Source organism: Bufo bufo, chromosome 4 (assembly GCF_905171765.1).
Source record: "Bufo bufo chromosome 4, aBufBuf1.1, whole genome shotgun sequence".
NCBI lineage: Eukaryota > Metazoa > Chordata > Amphibia > Anura > Bufonidae > Bufo > Bufo bufo.
In genome coordinates, this window is record NC_053392.1 from 421198214 (window position 1) to 421224505 (window position 26292).

The 26292-nt window shown below is 45.7% G+C and overlaps 2 protein-coding genes across 3 annotated transcripts in view; one reads left to right on the forward strand and one right to left on the reverse strand.

Annotated features, from left to right (window-relative positions):
* ARID4B (AT-rich interaction domain 4B) overlaps positions 1–8357 on the reverse strand; it is a 557657-nt gene extending 549300 nt beyond the window's left edge. The window contains exon 1 of the mRNA XM_040429305.1: positions 7563–8357. The gene's annotated coding sequence lies outside the window, so the exon portion shown is untranslated. The remainder of the gene's footprint in view (positions 1–7562) is intronic.
* Positions 8358–8567: 210 nt separating this feature from the next.
* Positions 8568–26292, forward strand: part of GGPS1 (geranylgeranyl diphosphate synthase 1) — a 131737-nt gene continuing 114012 nt past the window's right edge. Inside the window, exon 1 of one of the 2 annotated variants that reach the window (XM_040429308.1) lies at positions 8568–8658. The gene's annotated coding sequence lies outside the window, so the exon portion shown is untranslated. The remainder of the gene's footprint in view (positions 8659–26292) is intronic. The other variant, XM_040429310.1, reaches the window with a different exon arrangement.

Here is a 26292-nt window from a genome sequence, read left to right on the forward strand (position 1 = left end):
TCCAGAGGGCAACAGTGATCTGATTACGTCACTGGGCTCGGCGCATGCCCAGTGACACTATTGAGGCTGTTGCCCTCAGGAGCAGGAGTATCGCGCAGGCACTCAGCGATACTGCGCCTGCATGGGATTTCGGAGGCCAAGAGAGGAGGAAGCCAGGACGGTGCAGTCAATAAATTAAATGACGTAGTGAAGGGGGCGGTGCCGTTCGGCAAGGATGTGGGAGTACATTTATTTCTTAGGAGGCGTGCTGGGCTTGGAAGAAAGGCGGGCTGGGCACTGCAGGGGGGGGGGCGTTACTGGGCACTAGAGCAGAGGAATAACACCCCTCTGGGCACCTTGAGACTTAATTTGCATATCAGAAAAATCGCTTTTTCATCTGAATGAAAAGTTGAATAAAAGAAAGAGGACACATGCAGGAATGAAGGTACTTTATTGCACATTGCTATGTTAACAGCATTATAGGCTCAAAATAGGTGACAGATTCCCTTTAAAGAGGCTCTGTTACCAGGATCAACCCTATTAAACCAGAATACAGCCTGGTAGGGCTCACCATGCTGATTAAAACCATACCTTTGTATTCATATGCAAATAACCAATTTGAGCACTAGGAGGTGGGGTAAATCATCTGAGCACTGCTTTGTCATATCCCCTGCACACTCTCCTTCCTCCTCTTGGTTGACAGGGCTAGACATGCTAGACATGAGGCTGAGGACGGATCTATGTCCTGGCCAAATTTGCCAACCAGAATTTTTCTTTCTTCTGGACAACTTATCCCAAAATCACGGGCAGCCAATATTTCTTACGGACAATTTGGCTTATACATATCTACTGTATATATGTGTATTCTACGTACTACATAATACTGCTTTATTCACAGGCACAGTATATGATTATACAGATACCAGTGATATGTGATAGATTAGGCTACTTTCACACTTGCGGCAGAGTGATCTGGCAGGCAGTTCCGTCGCCGGAACTGCCTGCCGGATCCGGCAATCTGCATGCAAACTGACAGCATTTTTAGACGGATCCGGATGCGGATCCGTCTTACAAATGCATTGCATTTTTAATGCCGGATCCAGCACTAATACATTTCAAAGTAAATTAATGCCGAATCCGGCATTCCAGATACTGATCCGGCATTATGGACGGAGATAATGCCACAGCATGCTGTGGTATTTCCTCCATCCAAAACGCCGTTCAGTGATTGAACTGATGACATCCTGATGCATTCTGAATGGAGAGAAATCCGTTCAGGATGCATGGGGATAAAACTGATCAGTTATTTTCCGGTATTGAGCCCCCAATGACTGAACTCATGTCGCAAAAGAAAAACGCTAGTGTGAAAGTATTCTTATAAGTATAGAAACAACATACATCTCTATGTGGTAATACTATAGCTTAGTGGTACAGTGAGCTGTGTTATGTTTTTTTCTTTCTATTATTCTTTTTTTAAACCATATTAAAAGGCTATACTTACTATAATAAATAATAATAATAATAATAATAATAACTGACACTGTTATGGGGATCTCTGGATGACACTGTCATGGGGATCTCTGGATGGCTCTTATTGGGGTCTCTGGAGGACACTTATGTATTACTTACAACAAGCGCTCGGTAGCAGAGAGGAGGGAGGAGGCAGGCTGGAAGGATGGGCGCTGGCAGCGTGAGTCACTACGTCATGCGCCCACGCCGCCTGCTTCATTCATAAAGTACGTCATGTGCCCACGCCGCCTGCTTCATTCATAAAAACTTAGTGACTCACGCTGCCAGCGGCCGTCCTCCCAGCCTGCCTCCTCTCTGCTACCGAGCGCTTGTTGTAAGTAATACAGGCGCTGATTAACCTGAATTTGAATATATTAACAATGCCACAATTATAGATAAGATTACGGTATATACAGTGAGCGGGGCCCGTGTAGTAGAATACAGTCACTGCACGGGCCCCGCTGTCATTATAAAAGCAGATGCCGGCCCCCAGCCCCTCCTCCCTCTCAGCTGATACATTGACAGTTCGGCAAAATGCAGCATTCGCCCCATAAGACGCACTGCTATTTTCCCCCTACTTTTGGGGGGGGGGGGGGAGTGCGTCTTATAGGGCGAAAAATACGTTATATAAACAGTAAACTCATACAAAAGGGGAAGTCACCACAAGACAAAGGGGGAGAAGGAAGGAGGGATAGGAGACTGGTACCATTAATGTTTAAGAGTGCGAGTCAAAAAACTCATCCCATAATTGCCATACTTTCTTAAATCGATCAGTCTGATTAGCCAGTATGGCTGCTAGAGGTTCCATTTTTCTAACCTCAGCAATACTAGCAATAAGATTAAGCTGTACAGGTGGGACAGATCTCTTCCAAAAGCTCGCAATCCGACGTCTGGCGGCTGTCAAAATTTGCAAAGTTAGGCCGAATGCACACGGCCGTGTTCCTGTACTGCTCTGAACAGGAATCCAGCCAGGCATACCACGGACTGCTCTCGGCCGCGGAACACGGCCGTGTGCATTCGGCCTTAGTCTTAGGAAATGCCTTTTCAATGGGATATGATGAGGCATGTTCAATTGGGAAAAAAAAGGGGCCCAATGGAAATCTAATATTGAGAAGTTGGAAGAGAATGTCTTGTACTATAGACCAGAAGGGGCGTATCAGGGAGCATTCCCAAAAAATTTGAATATGAGATCCAAATCCCGATCCACATCGCCAGCATCCGTCTTAAACATTGGAGTTAAGATGTCTCAACAGCTGCGGAGTGTGGTACCAAAACATTAACACCTTGTAAGAGTTCTGTCACTACCAGAGCTTTGGGACGTTCTCACAGCTCTGTTTCTCCACCCCTGTGATGATGTCACTACTAGAGCTGGGAGGAGTTCTCACTGCTCTGTTTACTTTTGGTTTCCTTCCTCCCAGCTGTTCCTCATGCGTTTGATTTCCCTCTCTTTATATCACCCCTCCTCCTATTGTAGGGCGTGGATTATAGTTCTCATTTCAGTTGTAGCTCTTGCTTTAGTATCTTCACTTGTAGCTATCAGTTCACTGGACCTGTGTTCTGCTGCAGCAAGCACTCCGGATATTGCCAGCTGTCCTTGGATCCGTCTTCTCTGCGGCTGCAACACCTTCAGCTAAGTGTACAGACATTGTTGTGTACCTGATTATTTTCTGACTGGATCTGAGCTGGCCACGGTTCCCTCCATATACTGAGTAGGGCACCGGTGGCCGTGCCCCTTCCACTATTGTAGGGGTTACAGTGGTCATCAGTCTTAGGCACGTGGGCATGCCTCGTTCCGCCATTTGGATCCGGGCATGTGCTTTAGCAGAATAGGGAGAGCTTTGAGGGTCTGACAGGGGTCACCCTTTATCCTCCCTAGTTTGGGTCCGGTCAGTAGCTCTTTTACTGTGTATACTATTGTTGCTCACATACAGCCGTGACAAGTTCTCCCTGTGAGTAATGCAGGAGGAAGTCATTGCCGTCCTATTCCAGATCATTCCCCATTCACCAGCCGAGATAGTACGATTCAGAATCTATTCCCATTTAGTCATATACGGGTGTCTAACAAGTGTAGGAGAAGGGGGAGAAGATATGAGAACATAGATGTCTGATATCAGCCCCTTTAGTGTCCGATAGTTTACACAGTTTTTCAAATGCAGTAGGTTTAGACACCTGGCAAGAACCGTATAAGCTATGGAGAAAATGTTGTAATTGGGTATGATGAAAATTGGTGGAATCCGGCAACTTGAATGAGGATTTAAGACTTTCCCATGGTAATATTCGCAGGGTTCTATAGTCGACAATATCTGCAAACCTGAATAATTTATTAGTAAACCAAGGATTTAAAAAAAAAAATGGCTCCACACTCATTGGGAACTGTGGGTTAAATAGGAAAGAAGTCATGGATGATTTTTCAGAGACCAACGAAAAGCGTTGTTTGCAATTTCTTCAAACGTTCTATGTGAGAGCCATAGGACCTAGTAATTTCGGTATAAGTGCTGCTGGTAGGGGTGACCATAACAGAGAGTTGGGGTGTATGGGGGCTATCCATAATTTTTCTATCTCAACCCATCTAGAATATGCGGTCCAGGCCGGAAGTCTCCTAAGGTGTGTAGCCCAATAATACTTTGCAATATCAGGTACCGCTAATCCGCCCTGCGATCTAAGTGCGGTAAGGGTAGAGCACGCTATGCGGTGTCTCTTCCCGTTCCAAATAAATCTAAGTATCAGGGATTGGAAACCCCTCAGTTCTTTACTGGGTACAGCAACCGGCAGGGCTTCAAAGAGGTACAATAACTTGGATATATGGACATTTTGACAGCAGCTATGCAGCCAAGAAAAGATATCGGTAGTGACATCCACTTGTTCATAAGGGCTTTAAGATCCTTGAAGACAACTGAGAAATTGTTGGCATATAGGGAGGAGTACATATTGGTAAGATTAACACCCAGATAACGTATGGAGTTCTCACTTCATTCAAAGTGAAAGTTAGTTTTTAAGATCGTTAGTCTATCAGAGGGAAGGTTGAGCAGCAGGGCCTCAGTCTTAGTCGTATTCAATTCACCTTATACCCTGAGAGCCTACCATATGACTCTAGCAATTTAAAAAGATTCGGGAGTGTGACATGAGGGTCCGTTAAAGTCAGTAGGATGTCATCTGCAAACAGGGAAAGCTTGTATTCAATTTTATTAACCGTGACCCCATGTATATCTGGGTGGGACCTAATGGCTGCTGCGAGAGGTTCAATACAGAGGACAAATAAAAGAGGGGACAGTGGGCACCCCTGACGTGTGCCATTGTGGATAGAAAATACCTCCGATGGGGCATGTGGAAATTTGATAATTGCTGTTGGCTGGGCATACAGTGTACGTAAGGCATTTAGAAATGCTCCCTTAAAGCCAAAGGCCCTCAAGGTGGAGAACATGAACGACCAATTCAAGCGGTCAAATGCTTTCTCCGCATCAAGACCCAATATCAACGCGGAGGAGTTATATTTATCGATAATTTCAATTAGGTCAATGGATCTTTGAGTATTGTCTCCACCTTGTCGGCCCCTAACAAAGCCCACTTGATCTTTATGGATTAATTGTGGGAGCCAAAATGCAAGCCTATTGGCCAGAGTTTTAGTAAATATTTTCAAATCTGAATTTAAAAGAGCTTTGGTTGCTCTGGAAACAAACAACACGGCGTTAATTTATTTTAGTGCTCTTAAAAAATGAAAGCTGCACTGATTGGTTGTTATGGACAAAGACCGTTTTTCTTTCAGACTGTTTTCAGAAACCTGCGCCACTGTGCCATATTTACCAACGAAACTGTGCCACTATTCCAGCATATTTGCATTGAAAAGAATTGGGATTTAGGCAAAACACCATATTTACCAAGCATCCTGTGCCACTTTGACACAAAGAAAGTAAAGGAGTGTGTACGGTAACTTGAAAGTCCAGTTATAAGTCAGATTTCGGTTACATGCACATGGCCATTTTTTAGCACTCGTCTAACGGCCGTTAAAAACTGGTACACTGGCACAAGGTGGCGGCAGTCACTCCTCTCTTGATTGAAAAGGAGTTGCCGATGGTCCTGCGCTCAGCGTGATGATCTCACCGTGCCCTCATGCTGGGAGGGCGCAGGTCCTTTTCAATGAAGAGAGGAGCGACTGACTCTGTGCGTGCAAGTGGGTAAGGTTTTTTTTTTTGCGCTAAAACAAAAACATTACATCTGAGGGCCACAGACAGAAAATGAACACACTTTATTTTTGTGGTGTGCATGTAGCCTAAATAGAAACGCCCATGTTGTATCTTCTAGATGAATAGTATAATAGCTGCTACCATTTGTATCAGGGCAGGCTGCATGGCGAGTAGTTAGGGTTGTAGAGATCTATCCGTGCAGAGGATTCCACAATACAAGCTGTGGATGACTTGGTGGCACCGGCAGCGTATACATTGATTCTATATATATTTCTATGTGGGGACATCTTTCACCTGCAGCACAATGGCTTCAGATATAATCCGCCATACAGTGAACATACTGGTCTGTTGTTCATGACAATGATGGGACAGTCGATTTCACTTGCTTCACACACAAAACACAGGAAATAATAAGTAGCTGGAAGCCAAAGCAAATCAAATTTCATTTTCTATAGCAGACGACTCCCATTGTAGAAAACACTAGGAGCAATTGTGGAGATCCTAAAAATAGCGGATTCCAGCTTTAGTCATTTATATGGAAAATACTTCATTTCTAATGTCCACAGAAATAAATGCCTTCAGAGGCCCAGCAACAACATGCCAGCAGGAAAGCGAAGTCACTGGGTGCTGGTCAGTTTAGGGGTACATGCACACGTTCCGGATTTATGTGCGGAGAATCTGAACTGAAATGTGCAGGTGTTCGCAGGGAAATCCGTGCGGACAATCCACATCAATTGAAGTCAATGGAGAAAATCTGCTCAGGAAAAAGAAAAGAAAATTGACATGCTGCAGATTTTAAATTCTGCATCGTGCACACGACAATTTCAAATTCTCAGAATACAATGTGCATGACCTACGATGCGGATTCTCCGCACACAATCCTGATCGTGTGCATTTAGCCTTAGTGTCAACTTCAGTCAGATTTGCACTGGCACGCGGCCTGGTTATGGCTCATATATTAATTGTATAAGGGCTTTGTGGACATGGAGCAGGGATAACAGGAGCAGACGGCAAAATCTATAACTTCAGAGGCATCTATGAGGATACATATATGACACATACTCATATCTCCTCTTAGGACATGCAGAGTGGCTCCTGGGACCAGAATTGGAACAAATATACTTCATAGAATCAGGATTTTCTGACAATAGTCTGAACAGTAACCGATGGTATTTTCACTTCTGTACAGAAACACAAGAACTCTGACATCACCCACTCTAAGAAGACAATGACAATTCAGAAAGATGAATGCCATCCTTAGATACATAGCACCGTGTGCCCTGTCATTGATGGCAGCCAGAGCCAGCAGGGCATCTATTCTGAAGGGTGATTTTAGCGCTGCTGCTTGCTGCAGTAACATATCTGGACCCCCTCCCATCTCTGCAATCTGCTCATCCATCCACTACCTGAGGATCATCTACAGACAATATCACCAGCACTAGATCCCCTTGGTGCCATTAACGGATCCTGATCTACAGACACATCCCCAGCACTAGATCTACTTTGTGCCTGTCATTAATGGATCCTGATCTACAGACACATCTCCAGCACTAGATCCCCTTGGTGGATCTGATCTACAGACACATCCCCTTGGTGGATCTGATCTACAGACACATCCCCTTGGTGGATCTGATCTACAGACACATCCCCATGGTGGATCTGATCTACAGACACATCCCCATGGTGGATCTGATCTACAGACACATCACCAGCACTAGATCCCCTTGGTGGATCTGATCTACAGACACATCCCCAGCACTAGATCCCCTTGGTGCCTGTCATTAATAGATCGGATCTACAGACAACGTCACCAGCACTAGATCCCCTTGGTGGATGCTTTCTGCATCGAGCACAGTTCAGAACATGACTTGATAGTAAACAATGGAAACTCACCTCCATGGAGAAGGAGATGCCGGCTCTGATCCGTGAACAATGGGCAGAGTTCTGTACCAGGATCCAGCTCGGATTACAGATCAGAAACTTCCCAGCCTCATCACCCTCCGCACAGGCTCTAGGTGGCGGCTCTGGTGGACCTTTCAATAATCGATAGTGATGAAAGTAAAAGCTAACAAGAACGGAAAGAGGTTCTGCAGCAGCAGCAACTGTGGGAGGGCTTTCTAGTGGCAGGAGTGCCCAAAGGCACGAGAACAGACGGTGCACCAGGCCTCGGATGGGGGGGGATAGAGCTGGTGTGATCAGGGGGAGACCATCAACAAGCAGCAGCACACACTGATTTCACCTGTGCTCTTCACAGCGGGGCAGATAACGTTCTGTAGATGACACAACGCCACCCTGTGCCAGCACAGCTGAGGGGCCGCCGCTCCCGGGCACAAAGCTCGGCTGGGGTGACACTGGCACGGATCGAGGCTTACATGTGTTGGGGCGCTGAGCTGGGACGCGGAGGATCGCTGCTTCTTCCCCTTTGTTCATCCACCGTGTAGAGCGCCGAGCACAGCGGAGCGCCAGTGACCATTACATCGCACTGGATTATCCGCCGAGACTTCAAGGTCCACAGCCCAGCAACAAGGACTCCCGCACCTGCTCCACCGCAGGCCCCTAACGGTTAATCCATCGGCTGCTCCTACCCGAAGCGCAAGGTTACAGCGCAGAAGATGCGCGATCATCAAGCTCGTCTTCCGAGCACTACTCCACCTCCCTCCCTCACACACCGAGCCGTGCCGTCATCCCAAGCCCCTTAGCCCTGCCCACCGACTGCTCTGTCAGCTCCTCCAGGGCGCTCATTGGCTGGCGACCAGGCTCTTCCTATGTTTGCCAGCTTCTAGAGAGAAGACCTCGTGGGATCATGGGAAACGTAGTCCACCAGGGCTAGACAGGCACCGTGCCTCCGGCGTGTCTCTGCCTAGCAGAAACTACAAGTCCCAGGTCCAAACACAAGCAGCCAGTGCGGTAAAGCTTTCACGCCCTCCCTCGCACTGTCCGTAACCAGTGCTGCCTCAGCAGATGTAGGCGAGCCCAGCGGAGGTCTGAGGTGAGTTACAGGGTGAGGCTCCCTACATTATGCACGGTGTTGTACTAGCAGCACGCCATTTCTGGGCGAATCTCTCGCTTCACAAGCTTTACCAGGTCGGGTGCCAGTCACCGTACATGATGGGTCAGTGGTAGTGTGGCGGTGCCAGGGCTAAGCCGTTCACATGGGTACAGTCCTAGAAACTTCTGGATCTTGCAGGAGGCTGAAGTGATTTTTATTATTCCTCAGTTTCTTATTTGGGGCTGAAGTTGGTTTCTTCACATCATTTCTATTTTTCGTTTTTTATTTTGAGGAGAACTTATCACCAGCAATAAAATAAGTTGCACTGAACTCTCTTAAAGCAGATTTAGTTGAAAGTGGCATGAAGACAAGCATGACTGGCACAAAAATGGGCATCAAATTGAGAACAAGAGTTTGATTTAAAGGGTTAAATAAATTGGGCCACTGATCTCACACCGACAACCTACAGAGGGTTATGCCCTGCATCATATGCAATAAAGTTCAGTCTGGCCCAAACACTTTCTTGGCATAGAACTGGCATCAAAGCGGGCAGATAGACACTTCACTGATTTGAATAAGTGCTGTTTTTAAGGGGTTAAATAAATTTGGGTCACTGACCTGACACTGTCAAAACACAGAGGGTGCTACCCCACATCCTATGCAGTTGAGTTCAGCCTCACCTGAACAGGTCCAGGGCATAAGAACTGGCATCAAAGTGGGGAGAGGGACACTTTTTCATTGATTTGAATATGTAACTGGTGTTTTTATAGAGTTAAATGAATTTGGGCCACTGATCTTGTACTGCCAACATACAGTGGGTGATGCTCCATATAGTATGCAGCTGAATTCCACCTGACCCAAACAGGTTGTTCGCTAAAGAACTGGCATCCAAGCGGGCAGACGGCCACTTGTTACTGATTTGTTTGCGTTCCTGTCAGTGTTTTGATTTACGTCCTTTCCCAGCAGAACCGTGTGATGGTGTTTTCTGGCCAGAGCTGTGGGTTTATTGTTCTTATATACACATTAGTACCACCCACAGGGTTTTGTAAAACAACCAGTAACCCCGTACAATACACTCAGACACTCCCACACAATATCCTCCCCTCTGCCTGTGATACAATTACCTTACACAATGGGTTAATGTAATTATCACAGGCAGGAGAATACACAGTTTTACACAATGTCTTCTGTCCTGGAGACAATTGGGAAGTAATCCATTTATCTCCAAGGGCAGAGGCAGAACTCCATTAGCCACATGGTAGCAAAAGACAATAAAAGACATAAGAATATTTAACTGTGCAGCTATTGCATAAAACATAGACATTTAACATATCCCCAGATGGCTGAGGTCTGAGTGCATTCAATTATTAGGTGAATGGCACTCAGACTACACAAATACAGTAGAATCGCCTTGGAGCCAAAGTCTTTAACATAATCTTTCGCTATCCGAATGGCCTCCATGGCATAGCTATCTGGGGTATCACTGTGCAAATATGGCAAGTACCAAATGACACAGTTTTCATGTCTTTGCAGGGGAAAATCAAGCGTTTCAACACGGGGCCATAGTGTAAAGGAAGCAGGCGGGCAACCAGGCTTCTCCAATGCAATGTGGCGAGATTGGTCTCGTCACACCATCTCAAGACTCGCAGGGGCTGTCTGTATTATCAGGTCTTTGCTCCTCCTTCCCCTCCCAGCTGGAACATCACAGATCTAAGCAGGATACTAATGAAGGTGTGTTGGAGAGGGCCCTCTTCCAGCACATAGACTTTTAGGCTAGGTCTACACAACGACATTTGTCGCACAACAATATTTATAATGATAGTCTATGGTGTCACACTGTGACGCGACAGTCGCAAAAAATCCATTTAAAATGGATTTTTCTGCGACTCTCACGTTGCAGTCGCAAAATGTCACACTGCGACACCATAGACTATCATTATAAAAATTGTAGTGCGACAAATATTGCAGTGTAGTTGTGCCCTATCTGTCGCTCGACTAATGTCGTCGTGTAGATCTAGCCGTACTAAAGAAATTATTTAACAGGTCTTCATCAGGATTTGAACGCTAGACCTCCTGTATGTCAGGCATAAGAGTTACCATTACACTACATACCTGCCTTGTTGGAAGGGCTGACGTTTCTGTGCCTAACATCTCCCTGACATGTGACTGCTGGAATTGACATAAGTGTGTCTTGCTAATCAGGGGGCACTTGAGCTGTGCACACTCGGTCAGTGCAGGGGCCTAGCTGTGACTGACAGCCAGGCCCTTGTTATATCAGCCGGCTTTGCTGAAAATGTAGATGCTGACTGCGGTGTATAGGAGGCTCACAGAGAGAGAGCGCGCTCCCTCTGTCTTCCCATTGGCCCTTGTGCTGCGATGACAAGGGCCAATGGCTGCCATGGCAACCCCAGGCCTTGCAAAGGCTTTGGGGCCTGCCAGCTACAGAGGCCATGCGGTCCAGTTTCAATGCAGTACAATACAGCATGTATTGAAAAGAAGGGAAAAAATGGTGCCATTTACTTATCACTATATTGGACAGTTCGTTATGATTATAGGTAGGGTTGAGCGAAGCGAGCATTGAATCAAAGATCGAAAGTCTCTTTGATGAGAACATTGAATACTGTGTGGAGATTCGTCTGCGTACAGCATTCAAATGTATGGGCTCCCCCGAGGTGAAATTCGTTATCTACGAAGTTTTGTGAGTCTTCGATTTTTCAACTTGAAAATTTTTTAAAACTGGGATCCAAAGTTGGCTTCTGTACCTACTGGTACCTTGGGTACCGAGGCCAACTTCGGATCCCAGTTTTAAAATTAAGTTGAATAATCAGTATGACCTTTTTAGCTAGGTCAGCGCAAAAGCCCGCACATTAGTGCAGGTGATTTCACCAAACACACTGCTTGCCAGAAGCATCTGCCCGGCAGTGTGTAGCCCTTTCCATGTGCGATCAAGCAAATATGGGGGGGCTGCCTGGGTGAAAATATGGTCATTTCCAGTTTCAGCTCTGAATCTAAAACTGGAAGGGTACATAATAGGGCTGCACGATATGTGAATTTTGTGCGATTGCGATTAGGGCCCTAAAAATTGCGATAACGATATGCGATGCAATATTTTAAGGGAATTGTGCTAGAGGTCTATTTGCTTTGACTTTCAAGGCAAAAGCACACAAATTACTGATAATGCTGAAATGTAGTTATGCTTAACTCAAGAACTGAAATGCACAGTGTTTTTCAAAATAAAACATCTTTTACTAAATAACATATTTGCATTACTGCAAAAGTACAAAATACAAAACTTGCCATTTTCTTAATAGCACTGCACAGAACAGATAAATAGAAGAACATTTGTTCATTAAAATAACGACTTGCCTCCAGCCCCTCCTCCCTCCCCGCACTGTAACTGATGTATCGCCGGCCGCGCGATACATCAGTGTGAGCCACGTAAAAAGTCAACCATCACTTTTGGGGGGGGGAAAAGTTCGTCTTATAAAGCGAAAAATATGGTAATACAATTGCAGCATTTTTGGGTCGGCCAATTGGCGATTGCGATATGGCGATTTATTGCGATTGCTTTGGCGATATATTGTGCAGGCCTAGTACATAATAACTTCTATTGTTTACTCAAGCTCAATGCTGCTCAAGGATTGGTGTGATTAAACAAAATAGAAGTCATTATGTACCGTATCATCAAAAAGATGATTCTCCGTTGTGCGGTTGTTCCGTGTTTTGAGGACCACAATTTGCTGTCCCCAATGCACGGGCAATGTCCATGCAGCGACTGGAACGGATCAAAAGCCATTACACTTCAATGGTTCTGTGATCCGTCTGCACCGCAAATAAATAGAACATTTTATATATTTTTTGCGGTGTCGAGGCACAGACAGTTACTCCGTAGTGCTTACGTGGGCTTCTGAACTGTGCTTCCATTCCGCACAGCACCACATCTTCAGGATGTTGACCCATTGTAAAGAATGGGTCTGCATCTGTGATACGGGGTGCACACGGCCGGTGACTGCATATTGTGGACCCGCTGTTTTCAGCCACGGGCATGTGCATGTGGTCTTATAGTAATGAAAAAATATGTATTGAAAAAAAATAATTTAATAATAATGACCTAAATATATTATAGATCATATATTATAAAAAAAAATGTAATATAACATTTTTGAATAAATAAGACACACTCAATAGTAACAGTATAACAAGGTTTTATTATTACAAAAAATTAAATAATTAATTCAAATAATTCCCTTGAAAAAGGGCCAGGGGTATGCATTATTGGAGGGTCAGGTCTATTGAGATGGGAAGGAGGGGTGATGAAGTTAAGTCTCTTATCTCTCCAATTTTCCAAAAAGTGAAGGACTTCTTGTGGCTCCTGAGGCCCAGCAAATTCGTCTATCACCATGGCCAACGCAGTACAGCATCGTGTTTGCCGTTCATCTGGCACACGACGCATGGATGGAGCTAGCCCTTTTTAGAGCTATCTCTTCCTTCGCGTCTGTTCGGTTCTGATTTAGATATTCGAGCACCATTGAATTAACATGTGCTCGAAGATCTACATTAGAAGCGATTAGTGGACGTTGGCGTCGTCTGCCAGATGAAGGGCAAACAGGAGCAGGTACAACTGGGGTCCTTTCTGCGGTGGCCACAGTGACATTTTCTATTACAGGACCTTGTTCTCTCAGCTCTAAAGGCAGGAGCGGTTCTGTGGTTGAAGATCCTCCAGCCGTATTCTCCTGAGTTTCTTCCTCCTGTGTTTCACTCATTGGAGGTCTTGATCCGGACTGCTCAATCGCCAGATTATCAAAAGTTCTGTAAAATAAAGTTCTAATTAAATTATAATAATTTAAAATATATAAAAAATAAATTCTATTACCTCTAAAAAATGTACTTCCGGTCCTAGTTCCATAATCGGTTTCAAAAAGTTCAGATACTTGGTATACATGTTTTTTTTTTTTTTTTTGTGATCCATCACCACTTTTTTCTGTTTGGCATTTACTACTTGACGACAATGGGGGCATATCGCTAGGGTATGCCCCCATAGTCTTATAGGTGCGGGTCCCACCTCTGGGACCCGCACCTACAAGGAGAACGGAGTGGAGAAAGTTTAGGAGGGCGCACTGCGCATGCGTGGCCGCCCTCCATTGATTTCTATAGAGCCTCAGAAAATAGCCGAGCGCTGACTCGGCCATTTCCGTCGGCCCCATAGAAATGAATGGTAGCGGTGGCCGCGCATGTGTGGTGAGCTCCCATTCACAACTCTCCCCGGCTCCGTTCTCCTTGTGTGTGCAGGTGGGACCCGCACCTATCAGACAATGGGGGCATATCCTAGCGATATGCCCCAATTGTCTAAGATGGGATAAGTGTTAAGGCTGGCCGCAGGCTAGCCTGGATTTGTGGGAGGGGCCGGTACCTGTCTTAAGCAGTCTGGCTCTCCCAGGCAGCCTGGATTTGTGGGAGGGGCCGGTACCTGTCTTAAGCAGTCTGGCTCTCCCAGGCAGCACGTCGGCATTCGGACGTCTGCTACTTCCGGGTGTGATGTCATCAGCAAGCGTCCTGCACGAGTCGGATCTCAGAGAAGCGGGTGTACCTTTCACTTCAGTCTGCAAGCTGTTCAGGTCGTTTTCCATGATAACTGCTTTGTTTGGGGAGCGTGGCAACGTGGAGGAGGGTAGGAGGGTGTGTAGAGAGGGGGAAGTGTGCCGGAGGATCGCTTCTCCTCACTGCGTTCAGGCACATGCAATTCAAGTTTTGGCACCAATGGGCAGCATTGTCACATAGTCTCAGCATAACCTGTATCTAAGTTCATACAGGGGCTGCGAGTCATCTGGGCTCAGCAGGTTAAACTCTGGCAGCTGGGCTGGTGCCATTACTGAGTTGATTACTTACAAGGTTGCTGCTTGTGCACATGTTTGACACTCATCACATACACTACATACATACCTTAGACACATAGTTCGCACATCAGGCAGTTTGACGAAAAAAAAAAAAAAAAAGGGTACAAGTGGATTGTTAAATAAAGTAAAAAAAAAAAAAAAAAAAAAAAAAAGTGGGTTGTTCAAATAAAGAAAAAAAAAAAAAAAATAAAACTTTATCCACCAAGCTGCATCCATACACCTCTAGCACAGGTTCATCCACCAATACAGCTACACGCTCGCACGACATACACACCCCGTTTCATCTCGTAGACTAGTGTCATACGTCATACGGTCTGTTTTCCACAAATCCTATACTTACATACATCACCTACCACGTCTGTAGGTTCTTTAGCCCGCAGTATTCGTTTTTAATTAATCTGCCACGTCACAGATTCACACAAACTCGGGCTCGCTTCATACGTCAGTGGAAACGACTATCATACTCCCTGTCAGCCTCGAAGGCTTTTCGTTCAATCGTTTCACGCTGCTGGGGGGGGGAAGGGGAGGGGCTTAGATTCCGTCATCTTGTTTGTCAGCTTACGGGCAGCAGGTCGTAGGGTTAACAGGTTGTTTTTTTTTTTTTTCTTTTTTCTTTCCCCTCTTCTTTCTTTCCACGTTTTTTTTATTTTATTTGTTGTTTGTTTGTTTGGTGTTTTCTTTCTTTTGTTGTGTCTTTAGTCATGGGCACACATTGACTTCACGTACATATACCACCTACTTACCCCATACAGGTAGTCTGCACATATGACAGCGGCGTAAAAAAAAAAAAAAAAAATGAAATGAAGGTTCTTCCTTTAGGGGGCGTGGTTACTATTAATTAAAGAAAAAAAAAAAAAAAAAGGGGGCTTTCTAAAGGAAGGATTTTCATGTTGTCCTGGTGGTAATCTTTCCACTAGCCTTTTGCATACACCACTAGCATAGATACATTCACCAACCACTGTCACACTCTCGCACGACAGTCAGAGACACTTCGTTTCATCTCGTAGTATAGTGTCATACGTCATACGGTCTGTTTTCCACGACTCCTATTCTTACATACATTCACCTACCACGTCTGTAGGTTCGTTAGCCCGCAGTATTCGTTTTTAATCAGTCTGCCACGCCACAGATTCAGTTAAACTCGGGCTCGCTTCATCCGTCAGTGGAAACGACTATCATACTTCACGTGAGCCTCATCGACCGCTCCTCATACGTTCATACTGTCGGGGGAGGGGGGTTGGCTTCTGTCAGTTGTCTGTCGGCTTAAACGGGCTGCCCTGTCACGGTCTGCACCGTGAAGCCGGCATGACTGAGCCGGGTGAATGTCGAGGTCCTTGACCGCCTGCTGCGGCTTCATCCCGTTCAGCCGTTCCGCGCTTTTCTGGTGGAAGGTTTCCTACGGGGATTCCACACTGGGCTCATAGCCTTGCCTCAGCAGACACACGAGTGCCCCAATCAAATCAGGTGTCCGTTCCTTGCTCATGTCTCAGGTTTGCACCAAGAGAGAATTGCAGTCTCTGTTGGGCATGTTATACTTTGCCATGAGGATCATTCCTCAGGGTAGATCATTCATTTCAAGATTGCTAGTCTTATTACAACAGACCAGTGATTTGGACGCATCAGTGCATCTTAATGCTAACGCCCGAGAAGATCTGTTCATGTGGGACAGATTTCTCAGTGGGTGGAACGGCATTTCCATGTTTATTCCGAGGGCCACTTCTGATTCTCCACACGTATTTTCAGACGCAGCTGCCTCGGTAGGTTTCGCGGCCATATCTGCTCACATTGGTTCGCCGGCTCATGGCCCACACACGTGCTACAGTTGCCAGGGTTTTCTCAGATGTCGGCATTGTTCGAGATCTATCCTATCGTGGCAGCTGCTATAGTCTGGGGGCATAGGTGGTCGGGTCACACGGTGGTTTCCACACTGACAACATGGCGACCGCAGAGACCATTAACAAGGGCAGATCTAAATCGTTACTTATCATGTCTTTCATGCGTAGATTGACCTGGATAGCTCTGGAACAGGGGTTTCATTTTCATGCCCGGTTTTTGGACGGGGTCAGCAACGTTGCAGCTGATGCTTTATCTCGTTTTGATTTTTCTCGCTTTTCTTACAGAACCCAGAAGCAGACTCAGTGGGCACCCCGGTACCGGACTGGCGGCTGCTGGTCTTGGATTAGACTCTCTGATGGTGGTCGCCAGTTCACTCATTACCAAGTCTTTGTCGGCCAGTACGTTGCGGTCGTACCGCCGAGCGTGGGTGTTTTTTTTTTTCGAACTTTAAGTTGGCATATCCTAGAGGTGACACAGGTCAGGTCAAGTATATGGTGGCTTTCGTGCCTTATTGTCATTCGGTATTGGCTTTATCCTACAACACCATTAGGCTATATTTGGCTGGGGTGCTGCATTTTTTGGCACTTCAAGAGCCAGACAGACCCTCTATATTTTCAGCTCACCCGATCAAGGCCATCCTCAGAGGCATTCAAAAGAGCCAGGTCACGGTCAAGTCGGTCCGTCGACCTATTAAGGGGGACACGTTTCTTAGCCTGTCGGAAGTTCTCACATTCTCACCATTCAGAGTCCTTCCCAGCCTGGTGATCAAGGCGGCGATGTACTTGGCGTTTTACGGGTTTTAAGACCAGGTGAAGTGACACAGGCCAGACAAGGGGCGGTGGCTCTCCGCAAGGGAGATTTAGTCAGGATGGGCAGTAACTCATTGCAGTTGCCTCACAACAAAACAAGGCAGGTAGGTCCCGGCCATGTAGTTAAGTTCTTCCAGACCACAAACGCATGGTGTCCAGTGACAGTCTTGGACAACCTCTTGCTGGCCCTTAGTCTTCACAGCCCCACCGACCCATTACTTCCATTCCCTGTTGGTCCACTGACGTCCAGCCAGTTCATCAAACATATTCGCATCCTGTTGACCAGTGTAGGATTGAATCTGGCTCAATTCTCGGGGCATTCTTTCCGCATCGGTGCGGCATCCACAACGTCCAAGCATGGAGTCCCTGTGCATATCATTAAACACTTGGGGCGCTGGCGCTCGGGGTGCTTTGTACGGTATATCCCGGAGCCACAAGCGGAGCTGGTCCAAGCATTCAGCACCTAGCACCTCAGGCCTATCCTTCCCTCACTGGTGGGTTTTGCCCCCTTTTTCAGGCATACCGACCTAGTGAGGCCAAGGCACACCTCAGGCCAATTAGGTAGGGGGGTGGTGGTTGGGCATCTTCCACTCGTTTAGGTCCTGACCACAAGTGTTAAGGCTGGCCGCAGGCTAGCCTGGATTTGTGGGAGGGGCCGGTACCTGTCTTAAGCAGTCTGGCTCTCCCAGGCAGCCTGGATTTGTGGGAGGGGCCGGTACCTGTCTTAAGCAGTCTGGCTCTCCCAGGCAGCACGTCGGCATTCGGACGTCCCCTGCCCACCCATTCCCATTCTTCATTCAGTCATTCAACCATCACATTCAGGGTATGCCCCCTTTTTCAGGCATACCGACCTAGTGAGGCCAAGGCACACCTCAGGCCAATTAGGTAGGGGGGTGGTGGTTGGGCATCTTCCACTCGTTTAGGTCCTGACCACAACCCCTTTAAATAGGACTTTTCATCTGTTTAGCCCTATTCTAATTAATTAGGGTCTCAACTTATAGGGCGGCCCCCACTGATGTCATTGCACTTATTTTATTTTTTTTTCTAAGACTCCCCTGTTTGTCCGCTGTTGATTTTGGCACCTTACATTCTCCCTGGTTATGAGCGGTGCGCTCTAATTGGAGGCGCTCACAGCCAGGGAGAAGAGAACCGCTCCAGTCTCCGCCTAGTATAACCAAGTCGTCTAATTAGAATATAAGGCGCCGAAATCGACAGGGGACAACAGAGGACGAACGGGGGTGGTTGTCTTTTACAAAAATAAAAATAAATGCAATGACATCAGTGGAGGCCGCCCTATAAGGCAAGACCCTAATTAGACTAGGGTTAAATAGATGAAAGGTCCTCTTTTAAATAAAAACTACAAGACATATTTTGAATTATAGCACAAACGTGTGTCGGCCGTTCCGTGCATTGGGGACCGCAATTGCAGCTGCCACAGATGGATCCAGACCCATTCAACTTGAATGGGTCCATGATCCGTCCGTTCCGCGGAGGCACGGCCACAGACACCACGGAGGCACTCTGTAGTGCTTCTGTGGGTTTCTGCTTGGTGCTTCCACACCACATCTCCCAGATCTCAGGACCCATTGAAGTGAGTGGGTCCGCGATCCATGATGCGGGCTGCTCACAGCAGGTGCCCGTGTATGCGGGCCACAATATGACTACGTCCGGGGCACAGTCGTGTGAATAAGCGTTTATACTATAATAAATATATTTAAATACTCACAAATTTTTTTTCTTTCTCCTGGCTTGATGCTGAAGACCACGATGACGGGACTAGCTCTTTTGCTATATCTTCCCACGCACGGTCCTTTTTCAGACGGTCAAGATATTCTTCACAGCGGTTGTCCCATATACTACGGTGGTCCTGGATCAATATAATCAATTTCTCAACGTCATAGGAAGCCATCTTTTCACTAGTGTAGTCTTGTCTCCTCTTTCTTCACTGCTTTCCCAAGTTCTGAAGTTCTCAGGGGCAGGCCTATTTATTTTTTTTACTTCCTGCGGATCCGCAATTGCGGATAACATGCGGATGACATTTGGCACCTATCCGCATGTCATCCGCATGTCATCCGCATTTTTGCGGACCCATTGAGTACAATAGGGCTACGGACCGCAATTTGCGGGCAGAAGGACATGCTCTACTTTTTTTGCGGTTCCGCATAACGGAACGGAACTGCGGATGCGGACAGCATACTGAATGCTGTCTGCATATTTTGCGGCCCCATTGAAATGAATGCGTCCGCATCTGTTCCGCAATTTTGCGGAACGGATGCAGATAAAAATTTACGGACGTGTGAATGGAGCCTTAAAGGGTTTCTACCACTTCGTTTTCACAAAATTTGCTTTCAGACACTAGCGATCCGCTAGTGTCTGCTCTACCAAACAATCCTAATATAATAGCTTTTTGTGCAGCCGTTTCGCAAAAAAAAGAACTTTTATCGATATGCTAATGAGCCTCTAGGTGCTATGCGGGCGTCATTAGCACCTAGAGGCTCGGTCTACCTTCACAAAATGCCGCCGCCCAGCGCGTCCCTCCAGCCCGCCCATCTCCTCCGGAATGCGATCCTCCCTGTGAGTCAGCGGACGAATTCTTGCGCATGCGCCGTGCTCGTCTGTATTCGGCGCAGTGAATGTCTGACCGCTTTCTGCACAGACATCTCCACTGCGCCTGTTCCTCGGAGCACTATGACGTCATCGGCGCAGGCGCAGTGGAGATGTCTGAGCAGGGAAGCGGTCAGACATTCACTGCGCATGCGCCGAATACAGGCGCGCGAGAATTCGTCCGCTGGCTCACAGGGAGGATCGCATTCCGGAGGAGATGGGCGTGCTGGAGGGACGTGCTGGGCGGCGGCATTTTGTGAAGGTAGACCGAGCCTCTAGGTGCTAATGATGCCCCCATAGCACCTAGAGGCTCATTAGCATATCAATATGTTCTTTTTTTAGCGAAACGGCTGCACAAAAAGCTATTATATTAGGATTGTTTGGTAGAGCAGACACTAGCGGATCGCTAGTGTCTGAAAGCTAATTTTGTGAAAACTAAGTGGTAGAAACCCTTTAAGCAGGACACTGTTACAGACTCCCCCGTCCAGGGTCATGTAAGTGTTCTTTTTTTCTCTCTTTTTCTCTTTTTCTTTTTTCTTTTTTTCTCCTGTGATTTTTGTCCTATAGGCTGTGTACTTTATTCTTATTAAGCTACCTCTGGAACTGAACCTCGAACCGCCTCTTGACACCTCTTCTGCATGCTCCTTGTACATTGACGCTACCTCTCGGATTCTGACCTCGGCTTGTTTACGGATTTGTCTTTGCCTCTTCCCTTGTTCTGACGTGACCTCGGCTAGTTGACCCGCCTCGCCTTCCGTTTTTTTTCTACCTCTTGTCCGCTTATTGTAACTTCTCAGTGGCTGTCCTCTTCCCTGCTGTCTCTTTCTCTCTGCTTGCACTTAGTAGGTTAGGGACTGTCGCCCAGTTGCACTCTGTCACCTAGGGCGGGTGGTGCAAGTAGGCAGGGCCAGGGGAACGGGTGGCAGCTCAGGGGGTGCACCTCCACTCTATTTTGATTCCTGTGACAACAAGCTTCCTTTTTTCCTTTTTATCGGATTTAAGAGCCATAGTAAGGTAAGATGTCCAGGCGGCGGGCCTAAGCCACATCCCCCCCCCCCCCCCCCCCCCTCCCCTGCAAAACAGTCTAGACTCCGATTCGGAGGAAGAGGGGTTATACTATTCCGAAGAAATGGAGGACGATACTTCCCCTTCTCTTTCAGACGAACAGAGGAAGTACCTATTCTCCAGGGAGGATCTACAGTACTAACCGCCATAAGACAGACAATGTCAGTCGAAGAGGAAGAACAGGCTCGCACCATACAGGATGAAATATTTGCGGGCCTGAGAGCAAAAAGAAGCTGAAGGATGTGTACTACCACATCCAAATACATCCTCAGCACCAACAATATCGAAGATTCGCAGTCAAAAAACCAAACAGAAATTTTCCACTACCAGTTTTAGTGCCTGCTGTTTGGAATATCCTAAGCTCCACGCATATTCACAAAGGTGATCTCAGAAGTTATGGCCTACCTAAGTCAGTACCAAATAAAGATAATACCATACCTAGATGATTTTCTGCTCATTGCAGAATCAAGACGGAGTCTGGAAGACCATATTCAACAGACCTTAGCCTTGTTCAAAGACCTAGGTTGGATTATCAACTACAAAAAGTCGGACCTGGATCCGGACACCAAGAAGAAATTCTTGGGGACGATTCTAGATACAGTAGATCAGCATTCTTTCCTTCCAAAAGAAAAAAAGGTGAGGATAATAGAATAAAATCCTTCAAAAAGAAGGGAAAGCATTCCTTACGGGAGACTATGCCGATCCTAGGCCTGATGACTTCTTGCATATCAATCGTGCCTTGGGGTCAGTACCACTCAAGAGCCTCACAGGACGCAGTGCTCTCATCCTGGGACAGAGACCACCACTCCCCCAACTCAAAAAGACTCCTGCCAAAGGAAGTGTTAAACTCCCTGTCCTGGTGGACGAACCCGGAAAACCTAGGGAAAGGGACCCCCTGTAACATGTCACCGGCGATAGTGATCACCACAGATGTGAGCCAGAGGGGCTGGGGAGCCCACCTGGAAGGTCACTTCTTTCAAGGAGAATGGTCCCTTCTAGACAGTCGGAGATCCTCGAACTTCAGAGAATTGAAGGCAGTTCTGAAAGCAGTAAAGACAGCAGAACATCTACTCCGGGGCAATCGTATAAAAATTCTGTCCGACAATATGACCACTATTTGCTACTTAAAGCGCCAAGGAGGAACAAGGAATCCTCTTCTCCAAAAGCTGACAGACCACATATTTACATGGGCCGAAAAGAAAATTCTTTCCATCTCGGCCATTCATCTAAAAGGAGCAGTCAACTCCACAGCAGACTTCCTAAGTCGACACAAACTCAACCCAGGAGAATTGAGGCTCAACAGAGAGGTGTTTCATCTGATTTGTCACCAATGGGGCCGCCCACAGATAGACCTTTTTTGGATCGAAAGAAAATTCCCAGCTGGATTGTTTCTACTCTCTCAATCCAAGAGTCCATTCATTGGGAGTAGGTGCTCTAGCTCAGGAGTGGAACATGGAGCTAGCATATGCCGTTCCTCAATTTCCCCTAATTCCAGCAGTTTTGAGAAAATTGAAGAAGAGTTCAACAATGCTAATACTAATTGCACCAAACTGGCAATCGGAAGCCCGATTCTCCTTCCAAAGAGACAAGACCTTCTTCTTCAAGGTCCTTTGGAACACCCGAACCTCGGGAAACTGAAGTTAACAGCCTGGATCCTGAGAGGGTGGACACTGAGGGGGAAAGGGCCTATCAGGCAAGGTAATTTCTACACTACAAAAGAGACGCAAACCAGTTCCCTTGGCCATAAGTAGTAAGAGGGTATATGTTTCGTCAAAGTGACAGGTACCACGCCCCTTTTACACGCCCCCTTTTTATATCACTTGATATAAAGTTTATATCGCATGATATTAATTTTATATCGCAGGCTATTAAGATTTATATTGTTTGCTATTAAAATTTATATTGTTTGCTATTAAAATTTATAGTGTTAGCTATTAAAATTTATAGTGTTAGCTATTAAAATTTATAGTGTTTGCTATTAAAATTTATAGTGTTAGCTATTAAAATTTATAGTGTTTGCTATTAAAATTTATAGTGTTTGATATTAAAATGTATAGTGCCTGATATTAATTTAATATAATAGTATTAAAATAAAACGATGACAAATATAATTCGGTTAAAAATCTTTATTCATTTCGTTATTTGCAACATTTCCCGTAGGGACAGACACGTTTGCTTGTAATTACAGCTTCGTATACACAAGCGTTTCATGCGTTTTGTTACAAATGATCGCACAATACGGTCATTTTTTCTAAAATCGTTAGTGAACATTTTTAAAACATTTTCAAAAGATATTCCTTTAGCGAGACATTGTAAGATATAGATACAGTAATGGCCGCAGTCGGAACTAACGGCGTCTTGTATTTGTCTGTTTTGATACCTTATAGTTTTAGAATTTTTATATAAAAACTGCATAAAGTCGCCAGGAAATATTTCATTTGCGGGGGATAAACCATAACTATCAAAAAAAATAGATATATCATTCGGGTATAATATAATTAAAATCCAATGCTTCCCCCGCTGATGTGAATTATCCGTATTTACAATGTATGCCGCTGGCCTGTCGATGATTTTACCCCCCGGTAATAAATCACACAGGAATACACCTTTAAATATGCGCCTGGCGTTAATATCAGCTTTAATAACACAGGCAATTTCATAATTATTCATGTCTATTGAAAATCATATAATACCTCCCTACGATTATTTATTTCAATAATATTTTCATGAACTGAATATACAATCATATTAATTGTGTTCGCAATCGGTTCGGCAAATCTAATTTCAGCTCGCAGATTGCCAGTTTTTTTACTAGAGAGAAATGACCGCCGGGCTCTTGATCCGGCGATAAATCAAAAGCGAACAAAGTGTAACCGTTCAAAAACTCGTGTCGATCGACGGATAAAGCGTTGTCGGCCTTGTGTTTCCCTGAAATATGTACTAGGGACATATATTCACGAACAGCTGATTCGTCTTGGAAGTTAGGTTGAAAAGGTTTTGCCGGTATCTGTTGACCATCCAAATATAAGGCTGCATAATTCACATTATAGTGGTTGAAGCACAAAGGATTTCTTTGGTAACTCCCGGAAAATGATTCGTTATCCACAACCGCTAGTATTACTGTTTTTGGTAGGTTTCTGAGGAAAAGATTCTCGTGGTTACATATGCGGGTACCGGCGGGCACGCTATACACTTTAAGTGACGCCTGATCGATCGAGTACTTTGCGTTAGCTGTTGACAGAGCGCGACTGTGACCGATTCTTACAGCGGGCAATACTTGTACTCTTTTGAGAAACAGGGAAGCGTGCTGTATTTGTACTTTAAAATGGGCCGCCTCGGCCGACATAAGGCAGAAAGTGTCTTTGTTTCTTGTCAATTTTATCTTTAGATCTAAACCGTTCAGTATTAACTTCGGTTGATTAAATATATCGGCGTAAATGGGGCCCATTAATTCAACACTCCTAGATCGGGCTGAATACTTTGCTCTCTTGCTGAAGCCTTCATTACGCCCGTCGAGAACCCGGTCATCATGATGTCCCGCTGTGTCTTTATAGAATAAACCGGCTGTAAATTGGGACGCTAAAGTTTGTGAATTATAATTTATTAGGGACTCTATATACGCTCTATACGTATAAAGGTTGTCGCTTCTTGAAATCAGCGTGTCGCCGAGCGTTATATCCAGTTGATTAAAAAGACTCGCTATAGGGTAGTTAATAAGTGCAACGCGGGATCCTTCTGGTATGGGTGTGTTATCAGGACTAACGATTTTGCAAACGACGTGTAACAATGTGTTATTAAGGTCGTAATAATATTCACCGCTGCCCGTGATGTAGAATTCCAAAGGGGCATTGTCAGTGATTGCTGCGATTGGCTGCACCTCTACATAAAGCGATTTTTCAATGCTTGTTTGGGTAGGAGGTATTTGAAAGATATCCAACTCTGATTTGGCGTACTCGGCGGATGCGTCATGCACGAAAGCCATAGCGTCTGTCTAGAAGATGTCACTCGGTGAGCGACTTCTTGTTTTCTGGCGGCGACGTCTCTTAGGTTGTGATACTTTATTCATAAAAGTTGGTAAGACAACGGCAGCGCGTTCACGTTTCCTTTTACACGTTTTTTTACGTATTTGTACGACACCGGAGCCAGCCTGGCTCTGCGACGACCTATTTATACGATCCATAAAGGAGGTCGAAGCCGTAGTGACAACGTCTTTAGCGATGTTACGGGCGGCTGTTTTCACGTGCGGTTTTGCAAGCTCCACACCTTTCTTAAATAGGGGAACTACACGGCGGAACAGACCCCGAAATAACCCGGCGAGTCCAGAACCATGCATGAATTTAGTACCGTGAAAGCCGTCCAAGCCATGACCGGCTTGCGTTATGTAATAATGCGTATATGCGTCAGGGTCACCGTACACTCTCTGGGACAACATTTTAGTGCGTCGTCACCGCGCGCGGTCTAAAGTGTAATCGCACAATAGTCTTACCGTATTTGAATTTAACAGGTTTAGCCTGATCCGTCAGTATTGACATTGTAACCGTGTCAAAATGATGCTTACAAACAGGTATATAGTCCGGACGGTGATACTTTTGCGTGACTATATCACCATTTTTACCGCCTAGCTCGACAGTTCTTAAAAGTTGTACGTAACTATCGCCAACAAGTTGATGTTGGACGATATCGGTACATACAAACAATGTATAAAAACCGGCTTTAATATCGGCATTAATTTTTTTTTTCTCTTTTGATGAAACTAGAGCAAGCCCCATTATACCGCCAACATGATGTTCTAAAACAGGTAAGCCGGGTCCTTTGTAGCGGATAGTGATGTGCTCGGTGTCGGCATTCTTGAGCGACGGCGCTTTCGAATATCCCGTCAGACCCAAAATATTCCCCAACTTCAACCAAGGCATGAACTTGTATGCTGGTGAATTCAGTACATAAACGGTTCTGTCAATATCGTCGTATCTTAGACGCAATTGATCGGGAGGTATTTTTATAGATTCAAGTTTGCTATTAATGGCTTTGATGAGATCTTGCATATTGGAGTAATAACCCGATTTAACAAAAAGCTCGCTGAACGGCTCGTCGCGCTGTGCGACGTAGAATACACCATCTCCGGGGCCAAAGGTTTCCCACGTATGTGGATACTGAATCTCCACTAAAGCCACTTCGTAAGGGCCACGAAGATGAACCGCTTTTGCTAACTTAGTGGTGTAATCGGCGATGCTGTTTTCGGGATAAAGTTTGGCGGATGCGTTGCAGGGCAACGTGATAAAAAACGATCCGTCCTCCATAGTTTACAGACGCATCAACTGTTTTTCAGGCACCCAAGAGTTAAACTTGTCAGGGTAACCTATCCACTTTACAAAACACAAAGTTTTACCCCGAACTTTCTTCTTTTTCAGTATTTTTTCTATCCTGTA